Source organism: Lacerta agilis, chromosome 13 (genome assembly GCF_009819535.1).
Source record: "Lacerta agilis isolate rLacAgi1 chromosome 13, rLacAgi1.pri, whole genome shotgun sequence".
NCBI lineage: Eukaryota > Metazoa > Chordata > Lepidosauria > Squamata > Lacertidae > Lacerta > Lacerta agilis.
In genome coordinates, this window is record NC_046324.1 from 1,828,708 (window position 1) to 1,841,081 (window position 12,374).

General features: G+C 42.4%; 1 protein-coding gene across 6 annotated transcripts in view; it reads left to right on the forward strand.

Moving 5' to 3' along the window:
- TJP1 (tight junction protein 1) overlaps positions 1 to 12,374 on the forward strand; it is a 257,369-nt gene that overhangs the window by 136,965 nt on the left and 108,030 nt on the right. The window lies entirely within an intron of this gene.

The following is a 12,374-nucleotide window of genomic DNA, read 5'->3' on the forward strand; positions in this document are numbered from 1 at the left end:
GCCCCCCGCCCGCCCGCGCAATTCCCAGTGTGGCGCGTCGCGAGCACCTTTATAACTTGAGGGGGGGGGGATTTCTGGTTCCCACGGGGCTTCCCCCTCCAGGCCCACCACCCGACGAAAATGTGATTTAAGAGGAGTGTGTTTTGGGGTTCCGGCTTAGAAGTCTGTAGAAAAAACACAAAACTCTTGCCCCACCTCACTGCCACTCTTTGCTCACAAGTCTGTTTATTGTTTAAATGCCCCACTCTTACAGACTTGGGCTCAGTACAAAATGATTTTTAAAGCAGTTAAAACCAAGCTCTGTGAACGTTTGGGGAGGGTCTGACTTGGTTGTGTGTGTCTGAAGTTAATGGAGCTCCTCTTTTTAGGTTCGCACAATTCTTCTTTTTCTCAAACTCCCCCCCCCCCAACACCTGTTGGGTGAAGGTCTGGCTGGTATGGTCAGGATACCACCAAGCTCTAGATTAGTTCCTTTTGGAGTGGGTGGAAAGAGTGGATGGTTTCTCCTCTTGGTGGGCAAGTTTTAAAAGTTAAGCTCTACAGATGCTTTCAGAGGGGACCCAAGAGAAGAAGATTTAAGTCTCCTTACTCAGGAGTAAGTTGTAACTGGGTTCAGTGAGACCTTTGCCCTAAATAAATGCACTTGCCATTACAGCCTTATCCTGAGCACATTTTAAACACAGAAGTAAGCCCCTCTTGGTTCATAGAGACTTACAGTTGAAACTTGAAAAATTAGAATATCGTGGAAAAGTCCATTTATGTAAGCAATTGTTTTCATTAGCTACTGGAGTTCAGTATATGAGATAGACTCATGACATGCAAAGCGAGATATGTCAAGCCTTTATTTGTTATAATTGTGATGATTATGGCATACAGCTGATGAAAACCCCAAAGTTGAAATTGTTAATTTAGGGTTCTCATCAGCTGTACACCATAACCATCACAAAAATAACAAACAAAGGCTTGACATATCTTGCTTTGCATGTCATGAGTCTCTCTCATATATTAGTTTCACCTTTTAAGTTGAATTACTGAAAGAAATTAACCTTTCCATGATATTCTAATTTTTCGAGTTCCACCTGTATTCCCTTACTCGCCTTGCGCTCTGCTTTTGACATTGTACGAGAAGGTGGGGTGGATTCTGCCCTGCAATTTGTCAGGCAGCCAGCTTTTAAAGTGAGGTGTCTCAGGGTGGAAACTTCCTTCCTGTGTGCTTTTAAAATACAGATTGGGAAGTGCAGGTGGCTGGAGTGCCTAGCTGTGGGGTTGCAGTTTTGCCTTGTAAAAAAATGCAGCAGAATACGTTTGCTTTGGGAGTTTTCAACTCCCATCTGAATCGCATGTTGTTTCTGTGCTTTAATCTGGGGTGTGAATGGAATTGGGCTGGGTTTGTTGTTTTTTTAGCACATGGTGTGTGTGATGTTTTTTGTACTCCAAAGGACCTGTCCTTTCTTAGGAATTTCACATAAGGAATTCCTGAAACAGCAGGTTTCACAATTCCTGAAATACAGGATTTCTCAGCAACTCCCTTTGAATCAGCTGCTGCTGACATTGTGCAAATATGTTTGGGTGGTGCTGGGAGCCCAAGAAAAGCTCCACCTGCTCTGTAGGTGTATTATATGCTACAGGTGCATGTAGTACTCTGACCTCCCTCAACTCTGCAGGAGTGAGTGAGTGAGTGAGTGAGTCAGCTGTGCTGTTTTACTCCTAAGGGAAGGAGGTGGAGTTGAAATGCTCAACAAGTTTCTCCTTATGCGTGAAACCTTAGAGGATTGGCTGGAAACTTTTTTGTTTTAAAAAAGGTAGAATAAAGCTTCCCCTTCCTACTCTAGAATTATAAACAGTTCTTTTGGAGACAGTACATTGGTTGTTTTATGTTTGCTGCGTTAAGGAATATTGCTCGATAGTTCACTGGAAGTGTTTGCTCTCAAGTGAAACTGTGTAGTTTCTGTCTGATGTCATCTCTTGGTATGCGCTTGCACCTGAACGGTGCGCCTCTGATACTGCACTAATGCAGTGGCGTTGACGCTTGGCACAGATTCTTGGCAGTAGGATCAGTTTCTGGTGGCATTCATGAATACTCATTCTCCAATAGGTATTGGGTACAGTTTCATTTTTAACCTAAGTCTCGCTTTATTGAGCTTGCAAAGTTTGTGACTCAGAGAAGCACCAAAAAGTTCATAGTAGTTTTTAAATTTCATTTTTTGACATTATCTTGGCACTTGACTTGGAAAAATTATTATAACCTGCATTAGAGTATTTTTCTTCTCAGTCTCCAAAACGTGTTCATTCTTAGGTTATGTCAGGTGAGCTATATCTGCCTTGGCTAACCTGGGGTCATCCAGATGTTTTGAAGAATGATTTGCATTATCTCTAGTCAGCATAGCGGATGGAGATTGTTGTCCTGCACATCAGGTTGACCAAGGCTGAGGCATATGAATCAGATTCATACATTTTCTTTTGGAAATGGCACATTTATTACTTTGTTCTAGCAAAATGTAGGAAGGGGGCAGAGAGGGGGGAGAAAACCAGATACTTAAATATAACTATGATGCTGCCAAGGAATCTGAAATATTTTTCAGCTTTTCCAAAATTGCTTCCCTTAGAATGCTGGTTATACCTGTCATAAAAGTGAATACAGTACTGCTTTCATTTGTGTTCTCTTTGCCTTGTGAGAGTGGCTGTGTAGCTGCTGCATTGCCGTGTAAATATGGCAGGGAGTGCAGTGGTCTATTTAGGCCTTTTGTGTTGCTCCTTGTTCTTAGTAGTGAGGAACGTTTTTTCCCCTTTCCCTGATTTTTGTTTTCAAAACTCAAATGTGCATATGAACAGGAGATTTGAACTGCTTGCTTCAAAGCATCATAGCTAGAGATAACGCAATTCTGTCTGATGGTTGTGCAGTGTGAACTTGAGGATGTAAACACATAGCACAAATTTTAAAGAGTGTTTGAAGAAGATGAACTAAAGTCATGTCAAATTTGCTCTGTTCCCACTCACTGATACATTGTGGTGTTGCTTTACAACAGGGAAGGGGCTGGGCACCTTCCATAAGGGTATGTACCCTCCCCCCCTTTTAAAAAGATAACATGAACAGTGGAGTAGCTTTAGAACACTTTGCTTTCAGAAGAAGTTAAAACAAATGAATTGTATGGGGGTGATTTTATTTTGTTTTGTTTGTTGCTTTGGTAGTCTTACTGCTGCTATATTTACTTGCTATGAATACAGAATAGAAAAAGTGGGGAAACTTTTGAAGGGCTTTTAACAAGAATGAGGAAGTATCGAGTAGATGCCCATGAAACTTCTCAGTCACATTCCAGGTGGCACCCAAAGTGATAACTGGTGGACAGGTAATTGCATTTTCTCTCTGATTAGCAAGTTAGTTTGGATACTGGTAAAATGCAATTTCCAGTTTTCACATACCTAGGGATGGAATATTGGATTTTCTCCTTCACCCTTCTGCACAAGTTGAGAAGAAAGTTGTTTAGACCCGTTTAATATCTAACAGCTGTGTCTTCCTTCCACAATGAAACAATACTATGGAAAGGCCTTTACTAATCTTTACTAACTGCTTTTAAATGTGCAAAGGTAACCATTTCAACCAAGGCTCTGTACGTAGAGGGAGGTACAGTAACTGAAATCTTGGGATATGTGGTCTTCCATTCCCTTCCTGCAGTAAATGACATTTTAACAACTGCATAACTTCTCACAACGCAATGCTTTCTTGTCTTCTATATTTTGGGTAAGTTGGTCAATATATTAATCTGGATTCTTTGTCTAATGAGAAGTTTCTTTGTATAAGTGCTGACTGTCATTATTTGCTTAATGCTCTACTGCCAGGAAAACCTCTGCATCCTTATTGAAGGGTTTTTGCTGGGCCTGGTGATGACACCACGTAAATATTTTAGAATTCAAAAGGGATGATGCAGGCATTGCAGTAGACATGGAGATCCAGTAATTAATACTTGCTTCATTCTTCTAACAAGGAAGGAGTTGGAAGTTTTTCTGTTCGCTTTTCTGCATCCAGAAAGTTAAGCAGTACATTTAGATTCTTGTGCAGTGGCAACCTTGGAATAAATCTGTCATCCCCATCTTAAAATAGAAGTTTTGCATTTTGAATACCAAAAATACAGTTCAGGTGGTTTTTATTATTATTTGCTATAGTGTAGTTTATGCTGCTAGCTCAGTAAGACTTCAGCATACTAAATAAGACTTAAAATGGGACACTTTAGGACAAACGGATCTCTTGTGTATTTCTAAGAGTGTATGTAACTAGAGTTGGAATAGGACAATGTGTATTGCCTGAAAACTGCACATGTCCCATCAAATAGGCAAATTGAATATGATGCCTGCCTTGGGTTTAAGGACAAGAAATACTAAATGTAATAAAGGCCCCCTACAATCTCCCCCCAATCATCAGCTTGCCTGTTGGACACCTGCCCATGGTTTAAACTTTTATTATATGTCATTGAAAGATAACTTAGAATAAGCCTGTTTACTTAAAAGTAATTTATATTGTCTTGTGAGCTAATTTTACCATACCAGTGTTAGAAACTGGGATAGAAAAACTAGGAGCCAAATGGCTTCTGGGACCTGGGTTGTGGGCACCAAAACAGAATGTCTAGTCACCACCGGGGGGCGAGGGGGGGGCCTGTCCGGTAACACTTTTTCAATATTATTTTGATAAGCATGAATTAATATGCAATTCCCGTGACACATTGTTAATAATCATATTTTTAGCAGAAATTCTTAATACATGTTTAATTTGGTGTTTACAGTAAAATTATTGGTACCATACTTCATGTTTCAAAACACTCTACTCTTTATTGTTAAACTCCTTAACATATTGTCTATCTTTAACATATACTTTGAAGCTTCAAAGCACATACATTTCGGTAATCCTTGAGTGTCAGGCAGGCACACAAAAAATAGCACCCAGACTTTTTGAGGTGCTTGCAAATGGGGAATCTTTAGGTGCAAAATGCACCTGGCTCCCTACAGCTTTCTAACTCTGTCCCATGCCCATGAATGCATTAAAGAGACCTGAGTTGTTGTTGTTTTTAGGTTTATTTCAATTGAATGAAGCTGCTTTATATTATCTAAATTGGGATGTGGAGCTAGGCACTGCAAAGGCCACAAGTTTATATCCAGTCTGGTTTATCAGGAACCATGAATTGTGGTAGTTGGCTCTGTCCTATGAAAAATAGGTGTGAAAAATAGAGTGAAAACAGAATTCTCTGTCTGTCATCAGTTATCTATGTTTTATAGAAGGTATAGTCTAATCCTTATGTAACTCTTTTTAAAACTACGACTTATTAACCTCTTAGGAGGAATCTGTTGGGATCTTTTTTGGTCTAGTTGATGTTCACGGGCTTGGGTGTAGGAAGAGTTGTGGGCACGTTGTTGGCTAGGCCTGCGTAAACACATTCCAGTGCCTCTTTCCGGTGGAATCCACAAGAAAACAAATTACATTGTTGACATTGACAGTCTTGTTTCCTGTCATGGTTCCATGTGGTGTCATTTGTTGCCATTCCTGTTATGTGAACATTGAACTCTGAATTTCTTCATAAACAGCTTTGGGTAGTATGGTGAAGTATGTTCAAAAAATAAACAGAATAATCTGCTAACACAGGGTCCTATTTTTAGTAGGCTTGTATAAATGATATCACTTAACAAAAGAATTACAGGACCGTCATGTACGCCTTCCCGCTGTCTTGCCAGTTTCTCTTTGAGCTGAGTGTGTGGCAAGACAAAGCAATTTTATTGCATACACATTGCCATGCCACCCCAAAAGCTTATTTTAAAATTTCTACACACATCCTTCTGTAATTTGACAGAAATTGACACCAGTGTAGAGAGTGACATGTTCCTAATAAGATTTATGGGAGGAAGACTAGTAATAATCCATATTCCTTCTTCTCCCCCTCCCCCTGCCCCCAATCAAATGTGATTTGCAGTAAGAGTTGGGTTGAACATTTTTTGGCAGTTATGCATAAGGCTGCAAAATTGAACTCCATGACACTGCTGAGTAATCATCCTGAGGGGTGCACTTGGAGACAGTTGTCATTTTAGGACATTGGGTGTATTCCTGCACAATGGCTGGGTTCAGATGATCATATCTGTTTAATAAAATCAGATATGTGTGAACCTTGTGGGTGTGCACGCAACTTTTATTTGAGCAAGGCAGCAAGCAGACAAGACTGTTTTCCATTAGCTGTAGTTTACTGTTTTGTCTGACCTGGGAAGCTATGGCCAATAGCTTTGAAATGAGCCAGAATAAGAAGGTATAGTTTGAAGTTAGCATAATATTAGTTTTCCAGTTTGGATAAAACAGGAAACTAGTTAGTTGAAGAGTTCCTAGTAATTCACTCACTCCTGTTCTGAAAGAAGGGTGGTATGCATGCCCACAGGGCTGGTTCCTATCTCAACTTTCTCATTGGGCTGGTTTGGACAGTGATTGACCTAAATGGAGTATGGTGATCACCAAGCAGCCATAGTGTACTCAATTAGACCTAAGTGAGTTTGGACTGTACTGGGTGATAAATCTGTGTGTCTTATTTTTTAGACTGACATTTGGCCATGCTGGCTGGGGTTGATGGAAGTCCAACAACATACAGAGGGCCATAGGATTCCCACATCTGTTGCAAGAAAACATATTTGCAGTCTGGTTACTTATGACTGTCTTCACTAATGGGCATTGCAGGGTCTCATCCTAGTGGGCCAATAAATATTGAGAGTTTGTGGGATATATCGGGCTACATTTTTTATTTTGAAGTGCAGCCACACTGGGTGTTTCGTGATGCTGACTGTTTCTACTAATCATCATCATTGTGTTTAGAGTAACTTACGGGTTTATTGTGTTTAGAATAGCTTAAGGGTGATGCTGTGGTCTAAACAGATCGGGCTTGCCGATCAGAAGGTCGGCAGTTCAAATCCCCACCACGGGGTGAGCTCCAATTGCTTGGTCCCTGCTCCTGGCAACCTAGCAGTTCGGAAGCACGTCAAAGTGCAAGTAGATAAATAGGTACCACTGCAGCGGGAAGGTAAGCGGTGTTTCTGTGCACTGCTCTGGTTCGCCAGAAGCAGCTTAGTCATGCTGGCCACATGACCCGGAAGCTGTCTGCAGACAAACGCTGGCTCTCTTGGCCTATAGAGCGAGATAAGCGCCGGAACCCCAGAGTCGTCCGTGACTGGATCTAACGGTCAGGGGCCCCTTTATCTTTACTTTTAAGGTAATAGATTACTGCTTTTTATGGGGCATGCTATTGAAGAGATATAGACCAAAAACTTAGCTTTTGTCACTGTAGATTCAGGGTTTCCCCCCCCTACATACCCAAAAGAGTCTGCCTTTTGAGGGAAATGATGGTCAATATATACAGTTCAAAAAATAGTATAGTCAAAAGGTAGAAAGGGTTTTAATTCTTTAGAAAGAGGTCAAGATGAACATTTTTTTAAATGTCAGTTGCTCAGTCTAGTTTTAGATTTCTTTTGAGTTGGTGTAAGATACAAAACATAAACCTTGCACTTCTAAAATACTTCCCCTAGCGTGGCTTCTAACAAGAATGAAGATAGACTGTTTTGCTTTTTGGTGAATGGGGGTTAATATCATGTTTGTTTCTGTAATTTTGGCACAAGGGAAGTCTGCTAAGTAAGGAATAAGCAAGAAGGCTTGTGAAATAAGGTGGCATTATGGATTCCCCCCTTTCAAACTTCCATGCAGGGTTTTGTTGGACTCTGGTATCAATGGAATACTATGGAGAGCTGGATGTTGAAGGGACAGTGAAATGTTTGTTATCTGAGATGGCAAAGATGATGACAAAGATATGATGCGGAGGGGGGTGTTCAAATCAAATCATGCAGACTGCAGAGGCCAAACACACATCTTAAACATAAGAAGAACTGATGGATGAGGCCAATGGCCCATCTAGTCCAGCATCCTATTCTACAGTGACCAACCAGATGCCTGTGGGAAACTCAAAAGCGGGACCTGAAAACAAGAACACTCTCCCCTCTGGTGGTTTCCCACAACTGGTATTGATAAGCATTGCTGCCTCTCTGACTGTGGAGGCAGAGGATAGCTATCTTTGCCAGCAGCCATTGATAGCCTTCCTTTGCTTATTTGTCCTGAATCGTCTACATTCAGTGTCATGGGATATCCCTGAGTATTGTGAGCGAGGGAGAAAAACCTTTCTCCATGCACTTTCTCCATGCCAGGCACAATTTTGTAAACTTCTATTATGTCACCTCTTACTCCCCTTTTTTCTCAACTAAAAAGTCCTAAGCGCTAGTCATTATCATGACTTCTAAAACTGGCTCCAGGCTTCTCTTAAGGGGCTGTTTGTAAGGTGTGGTGAGCATTCCCAAGGCTTTAAAAATATTACATAACTTAAAAACAACCACAAGAAGAAACAACAGCTTGCAAGGATATGGCCTTAGTCATTCGTGTCCCCTCTGGCTTGAAAGAGAGAATTGAGGCTCATTTGAGGCACAGCGCTCAAGGCATAGTAAGGTTGGTGACTTCCAACCAATATGTACTTACTACTGTTCTGAAATATTGTACTGTAGTTGGTTGTATATTACCAGAAAAAACTCAGAACATTATGATTACAGCCTTCCCTGCTTGCCTGAAAAGGGCTTCCTAAGAGAGGTTTGCTTGAGCCATCTTGAGTCCTGGACTGGGGAAAAGGTGGGATGATTTATTTATTTATTTGAGTTTTGCTGTGCAGCAGTCTTACTAGACCTCTAATTGTTTTCTGTAATGAGCCTTGCTCAGCTTGAATTTGGTCCTGTGACTCTAGTGCAGCCTCCCACAATCAGATGTTGTTGGAGTCCCACCTTGCACCGTTCCTGACTGTTGGGCCTGTGGGATGGGGCTGATGGGGAAATGTAACTGTTGGATAGCTCAGTCAGTAGAACCAGAGACTCTCAATCTCAGTGTTACGGGTTTGAGCCCCACGTTGGGCAAAAGATTCCTGCATTGCAAGGGGTTGGACTAGATAACCATTGTGGTCACTTTCAGCTCTACAGTTCTGTGGTTTTGTAACATCTGGAGGGCACCGGGTTGAGGAAGGGAGTTCTAGTACAACCAGGCTGGGTTGACCCCCAGGTGTTATGGAGGCTTGAAGAAAGCAGGATAGTATATTATGATTAATTTAAGTTCAGAAGATCAATCTAATTGCAGTTGCAGTTCTAAACAGTTTCATGTGTCACATGACATAATTAATGTCATTAGAAGCTGCATCAAGGTGTTGTTGTTTTTTTAATGAAAGGGGTGATTTTTCATCAGCCTCATTATGTGTGGGGTGGGGAGATTTAATCTTTCCCTCCCTGCTCTCTTTTGGATGCTCCTCCACCAGGCAAAGAAAAGACTAAGGCAGGCTTCCTCAACCTTGGGCCTCCAGATGTTTTTGGCCTACAACTCCCATGATCCCTAGCTAGCAGGACCAGTGGTCAGGGATGATGGGAATTGTAGTCTCAAAACATCTGGAGGGCCGAGGTTGAGGAAGCCAGGACTAAGGGATAGCATAGTAAGGGAGACAGTTTTAATTGGGAGTGCAGATGAAGGAGGAGGGTTTAAACCCTTCCTCCCCAGCCAGTTCTGCAGTCCTGATGACATTTCCCCTGCCTCCTATTTAAAAAAGTATTCCGACATCCTGGTTGGGTGTCCCACAACCCCAGAGCAAATGCACATTTAATGGTACGTATAGTTTGATCTAAGGCTATGGAACACCCGGCCAGGATCTGGCCCTGAATCAGTTTGAGAAACGAGGTAATGTTTAATTAGGGTTTTAAAAATCCTAATTAAGCATATGTTCGGGAGGGATATGGGAGAAGATGCTGACACCCCCCCCCCGCACACACATATTACAGAAAGCAGTGGGGTCAGTCCTGCTGAGGTCTGCTTTTCCAGTGTGTTCTTTGCAAGGAACACGCTGGTGAAGCAGATTAGTGCAGCCTGCAGGATTGAATCCTGTGCTCCAGCTGATGAGTGAATGGTTCAGTCCTGCTCTGTTTGACTTCAGAGTAGGCACATACAGCCAAAGCCTCTCCTTCCAGCCTGATGCCCTGTCCCTGGCAGCCCCCAATTGCTCCAGGAGACCTGCCCTGATCTGGAGCTGCCTCCACCTGACACAGCCAAAGCCCCCACATCCAATTGAATCAACCTGGGATTCAGCCGAATCTGGTGTGCCGCCCTAGTTTGCACCACCCAGTTAACTTGGATTGATTTCTGAGTAAGCTTGGTTAGGATTGCCATGTTGCTTTGCTGCACTTTGAGTTAAAGATAAGCTGAGTATTTTGTCTTTTTCTTAAGAGTATTGAGATATTTGTTTGGCACTGTGGTACTGAACATAACATAAAAGGAGCCTGTTGGATCAGGCCAATTGCCCGGCTAGTCCAGCATCCTGTTCTCAGGGACACATTTTTCATCTAAGTGGCTTTTAGCTTCAGGGTCTCAAAGCACCTTTGTTGAAGTAGTGTGGCATGATAGATGCATCAAGGAAAAAAGTTAATTGATATTTTAAGGTTGGTTTCTAAGCAGTTGAATATCCTTTAACTTTTTGGCAGTCACGGAGGAATGCTGCTTTTGTTTCACCCGTGCCTGCCTGTACCTGTGGTTGCAGCCAAAGCACTGGAGAGCCTTAGAGAAAACTGCAGCAGTTGACCCCTACAGCTGATAACGCCCAGCTTTTTATCACTCAGAGTTCTTTAGCAGGGGGCAGGGGTGGTTAGTTGGGGGAGGGATTGTGACCCATTGTCTGCGGCTGGCTTCAGCTGCCCATGTGACCAAAGTCTTGCTGGAATGTCTGTTGAGCAGGTCATATGACTGGGAAAACTAAATTCATGAGTCAGTGGAGTTTGCAGAAACCACTCTGTGGTGGACATTGAAGAGCACTTTGCCAGACTTTTCTTCTTTCCTTTGGTTTCAAAACACCAATCACATTTTTTTATTTTTAGAGAGGTGTTAATAATATATTGGTTTTCAAATAGCATGTTTCTCAAGTGATTGGAGAATTTCTAATAGGATGCTGCTTACTAATCCACTGTGAACAGATGTATTCCCTCCCCCAACCCTGTGGGGATTGAGCAGAAAGGGAAATTACCTATGCATGCAGGGAAAAAGTTAAGGTGGAAAAGCACAAAAACCTTTGGACATACCCTCAGATCTAGGATGCCATACAAATGGAAAGGTTCAGCATTTTTATAGCCTTCACATGCATTTATCTTGGTAATCTTTACAGCTGTGTGAATTAGACCTCAGGTTGCAAGGGAAAGACTAAGGGAATAGCAGTTTGCTTTAGACCATCAGGGTGTCTCCCCCTCCTGCTGCGACCAGCTCCTCTGCCCCCCCCCCCGTCTCTTAGGACCCACAGAGAAATGAACCAGGCTGAGCTGTGGGTGGTTGTGCACAGACACAGCCTGAGACTGTGTGGGAAAGATCCTGGAGAGGAGGAGTCCTAGTGGGCACTGGAATGGCAGGGATCTTCAGTCCTCGCAACCGTTTTATTGAGGGCAAGATCTTCTAATAAGTGTTGCTGAGACCACTTGGCTGGAGCTGTGCTTGGATAAAGAGTTAACTTCATTCACTTGCCTCAAGTAATTTATAATTTTTGCTGCTGACTTATGCTCGACTCCAGCCCTGACATTGGTCCACCTTCGATGTTTGGGGAAGGGACCCTTCTGTGGTTGTGCAGCCTCCCCACATGGTTTAGAACCCAGAAGCAGCAGGGATCTCAGTCACACGAGGCTCCTGCACAAGCACAGTGTCCCAGCACTGCACAGCTTGCCTTCCTGACACATGGAAGGCGATGGAGACAGAGAGATGAGGCCAATGGGTTCTTCCATTGCTGAACAAAGCTACTGTTCCTTTCATTTTTCCGTGCTTCTGCATGATGAATGAGGCCAGCTTCACAATGAACCTTCCTGTCTGCTTTCACACACAAGATAAGTGATTGAAGTGAAATTGAATAAGCTAGCCGGCTTTAATATTTCATGCCTTCCAGATTTTATGTCCTTCCAGATGACTTAGGACTGCAACTCCCACCACCCCTGACCAGTGGCAAATGCTGATGGGATCTGAGAGAGTCTGAAATCACTTGGAGGGATGCAAGTTCTTATCCCTGCCCCAAGCATAACACAGTCATTGGGTAACAGCAGAGGAAAGCAGGCATAAGAATTACTTGTCTAGAATTGTCTGCAGATTGGAGCAGGTACAAGTCAAGGATAAAACACAAATAAGATGTGCATTTTACTTTGACTTAAGAAATGTACTTGTTAAGTCACACTTTTAAAAAAGAAGAGATTAAATTGGAATGTAATGCAAGCATGTAAACAAATACCGTATGAAAGTTGGTATAGCACAGCGATTATGTGACTGA